Raw genomic sequence first — 4,821 nt, forward strand, 5'->3', positions numbered from 1 at the left:
CCTCAAGGGGAGCCCCATGTAGAGAGCATTGCAGTAGTCCAGGCGGGAGGTGACAAGAGCGTGGGTGACTGTGCGCAAGGCGTCCCGGTCCAGAAAAGGCCGCAACTGGTAAACCAGGCGTACCCGGTAGAACGCCCCCCTGGCCACGGCCGTCAGCTGGTCTTCTAGTGTCAGCCGTGGGTCCAGGAGGACACCCAGACTGCGCACCCTCTCCGAGGAGGCCAAAGTTTCGCCCCCTATAGTCAGCGACGGGGTCAGCTGACTATGCCGGGGTGCCGGCAACCACAGCCACTCGGTCTTGGAAGGGTTGAGCCTGAGTCTGTTTCTCCCCATCCAGACCCGTACGGCCTCCAGGCACCGGGCCATCACGTCAAGGGCATCATTGGGCACAAGAAGTATTTTAATTTTTGCCATTCCTGTTTCATTCCCTCCCTCCTTTTGCATCCTTTCTTTAATGATTCTATTCCACCATTTCTATGATATTAGTGTCAACTCTTGTTCCACAGCGAGTTGTCCCGTATACAGTTGGCTGTGGAGAGTGGTCCTGTGGCAAGTTGTCCCGTGGCGAGTTGGCCGTGGCGAATCCTCATAGATTCGCCATGGCGAATAGAAGATTCCCCAACCACAGACCACACTCAGGTCTTCTTGAATGAAACCTAGAACTAAGGAGGAATTTCCTGACCGTTGGAACAATTAACCAGTGGAACAACCTGCCTCCAGAAGCTGTGAATGCTTCAACACTGAAAGTTTTCAAGAAGAGATTGGACAGCTATTTGTCCGAAATGGTATAGGGTTTCCTGCCTGAGCAGGGGGTTGAACTAGATGACCTCCAAGGTCCCTTCCAACTGTTATTCTATTCTATTCTCTATGTTCTACTCTACTCTACTCTACTCTACTCTACTCTATTCTGCTGTACTCTACTCCACTCCACTCCACTCCATTCCATTCCATTCTATTCTATTCTATTATATTCTATTCTATTCTATTCTATTCTATTCTATTCTCTATATTCTATTCTACTCTATTCTACTCTACTCTACTCTACTCTACTATACTCTACTCCATTCCACTCCACTTCATTCCATTACATTACATTCACCTTTAAGGTCCCTTCCAACTTTATTATTATTATTATTATTATTATTATTATTGTTGTTGTTGTTATTGTTATTGTTATTATTAAACAAAGCCCTTACCGTCTATCAAGGTAAGCGCTGTTTTCCAATGGATCCCAGTCCTTTGACTTTGAAAACACAGTCTGTTCCTTTTTTTCCCCTTTTTTGCAGAGAACAGGACTTCGCGTAGCCAATACGCTCGGATCACCCCCTAAAGAATTGCTTTTCTGGTTTTTTTTTCTTTTTTTTTTAAGAATGTGCAAAACTTACCACTGCCTCACCCTACAGATGACTGGAGACTCGCAACCTGGGGATGGAGCCAGCCATGCCTGTCAGGTATAATTGCTCCAAAGGGTGCCAACACTTTATATTTTAATGAAGCCTCAGGTACACCTCTTCTTTAAATAACAGTGATTAGCAATTCTTCTGACAGTGATTCACACTCCCACTCTAACTTTCTAAAAATCTAAGCAGCATCATTAACTGCCTTTAAATAGCTTCCATCTATTTGTCTCAAGTGACTCTTAAGGCTAGATCAAGTTTTTTTTTCCTTTTTTCTTTTTTTAAAGTGGGCAAAAGTATTACCACCGCTTCCTTTCCCACCACGGCCAGTAAACCTACCGTGGTGTATTAAAAAGCTGGTTATGACTGAGTAGCTTCAGAGTGGCAGAAACATCAATGTCACTTAAAGACTGTAGAGCATGCGGATTTTCCTAAGGCTATTAAACGGGTTTAGAGCCAGTCACCCACGGCTTCGCATAAGACACGGGCCATTAAATGTATAGATTTAATGTAGAGATTTTAATTGTTGCAACGGCTGTCGTTCCCTGGAGAGCACGGAGAAAGATGCAGGACTTTTTTATCTTCTTTCCGCCCGCAAAGCTGTCATGCTTACGGGCAGCACCTAGCAAATGTCACCTTGCAATAAGATTTTTTGTTTTTAAATCTGTTTATGTCACAGGGTGAAATGTTGTTCATTGTGCGAGTTTATCCCTTTTGTTGTTGTTGTTAGTTGCGAAGTCATGTCCCACCCATCGCAACCCCATGGACAACGTTCCTCCAGGCCTTCCTGTCCTCTACCATCTTCTGGAGTCCATTGAAGCTCACGCCTACTGCTTCAGGGACTCCATCCAGCCACCTCATTCTCTGTCGTCCCTTTCTTCCATTGACCTCAGTCTTTCCCAGCATTAGGCCCTTCTCCAGGGAGTCCTTCCTTCTCCTTAGGTGGCCAAAGTACTTGAGTTTCAACTTCAGGATCTGGCCTTCTAAAGAGCAATCAGGGTTGATCTCCTCTAGGACTGACCGGTTTGATCGCCTTGCAGTCCAGGGGACTCGCAGGAGTCTTCTCCAGCACCAGAGTTCAAAGGCCTCCATTCTTTGGCGCTCAACCTTTCTTATGGTCTAACTTTCACAGCCATACATTGCAACTGGGAAAACCATGGCCTTGACTATATGTACTTTTGTTGGCAGGGTGATGTCTCTGCTTTTTAGTATGCTGTCTAGATTTGCCATAGCTTTCCTCCCCAGGAGCAAGCGTCTTTTAATTTCTTGGCTGCAGTCCCCATCTGCGGTGATCTTGGAGCCCAGGAAGATAAAATCTGTTACTACCTCCATTTCTTCCCCATCTATTTGGCAGGAAGTTTGAGCCCAGAACTATCCCTTTTAGTTCTATGTAAAATAAATGTATGACGATCATAAACACTACTATAGGTCAGCAACACAGGTGGGCATAGAGCACCCAATCTATTCTGTGGGTGTGAATGGGAGCTTCAGAAAAATATATATATAAATGTTTATACTAAATAAGATATAACTCTTATGTGTTCTGTGCCTTTCGGTAAGACTTGACTCCTGGCAATTATAGCATCAGGTCCCTGCAGTTTTCTTGGCAACATTTTTGGCTTTGTGTCTAAGGCTTGACAAGAATTCCCAATCACCTGGTTTCTAGTCCTGTTCTTTTAACCAATCCCAAGGTTTGTCTGAAATGGTATAGGATAGATGGGGAACTCATCAAATTTGCAGATGACACCAAGCTGGCAGGAATAGCCAACACTCCAGAAGACAGGCTTAAGATACAGAAGGATCTGGACAGACTTGAACACTGGGCGCTATCTAACAAAATGAAATTCAATGGTGAAAAAAGTAAGGTTCTACATTTAGGCAAGAAAAATCAAATGCACAGGTATAGGATAGGGGGTACCTTGCTCAATAGTAGCAACTCTGAGAGGGATCTTGGAGTCCTAGTGGACAATCATTTAGATATGAGCCAGCCGTGTGCTGAAGCTGCCAAAAAAGCCAACACAGTGCTGGGCTGCATTGACAGAGGGATGGAATCACGATCACGTGAAGTGTTAATACCACTTTACAAGGCCTTGGTAAGGCCACACTTGGAATACTGCATCCAGTTTTGGTCACCGCGATCTAAAAAAGATGTTGAGACTCTAGAAAGAATGCAGAGAAGAGCAACAAAGATGATCAGGGGACTGGAGGTTAAAAACATATAAAGAAAGGTTGCTGGAATTGGGTATGTCTAGTTTAATGAAGAGAAGGACCAGGGGGGACATGATTGCAGTCTTCCAATATCTCAGGGGCTGCCACAAAGAAGAAGGAGTCAAGCTACTCTACAAAGCACCTGAAGGCAGGACGAGAAGCAACAGATGGAAATTAATCAAGGAGAGAAGCAACCTAGAACTAAGGAGAAACTTCCTGACAGTGAGAACAATTAACCAGTGGAACCACCTGCCTCCAGAAGCGGTGAATGCTCCAACACTGGAAGTTTTTAAGAAGAGACTGGACAGCAATTTGTCTGAAATGGAATAGGGTTTCTTGCCTGAGCAGGGGGTTGGACTAGATGACCTCCAAGGTACCTTCCAAATTTATTATTGTTGTTGTTGTTGTTTTGTTGTTGTTGTTATTGTTATTACCTGCACTAATAAGGGGAAGGAGAATTCTATATTTTAACTATATTGGATTGCGCAGGAAATAACCAGAGCTGCTTTTGCTTCATTCGTGCCGAAATTATGTACCCAATAAAGTTTTGTATTAAGCAATCAGACTTAATGGTCCTTGCTCGATTGGGTTCGTGAGTCAGAACCTTGACAAAGTGTCCATGGAATTCAGGAAGGGTTGAATTCGGAGCGCTTGTGGGCGTGCAAAGATTCTAAATTGATGACACACAACTCCACCACCCTCCAGCTCTATCTGCTCCTCTCCTATGTCTTGTCTCTTTTTTCCAACCCCTTACATCAGAGGTCCCCAACCTTTTGAGCACCAGGGACCGGTTCCGAGGAGAGAGGTTTTTCTGCAGACCAGAAGGGGTCTGGTTGCATGTACTGCCTGCACCCCGCCGATGGGGATTTGCTTGTTTGCGCGGACCAGTTTCTGGAATGCCACAGCCCGGTGCCGGGCCACAGATCGGTGCCGGGCCACGGACCAGGGGTTGGGGACCCCTGCCCTCATGCAGGGTTTTATAAACGTCTTGTGTACAACCGAATGAATTGGATTTATTGAATAAACAAAGTTTAAGATTGAAGAACTGAGAGCAGCAAGGAGGGGTTAGATGAGGATTTTTACAGAAATGTTGACGGGTAACCAACGACGGCCATTTAAGCTAGGCATCTCGGTATGCACCGAGAAAAACGTGAGATGAAACAAGCTGAAAATCCACAAAGCCTGCTCATAATGGAGACGTTGTTATAACCCAAGG

The sequence above is a fragment of the Protobothrops mucrosquamatus genome, unplaced genomic scaffold (genome assembly GCF_001527695.2).
Source record: "Protobothrops mucrosquamatus isolate PMUCROS unplaced genomic scaffold, P.Mucros_1.0 scaffold4526, whole genome shotgun sequence".
Lineage (NCBI taxonomy): Eukaryota > Metazoa > Chordata > Lepidosauria > Squamata > Viperidae > Protobothrops > Protobothrops mucrosquamatus.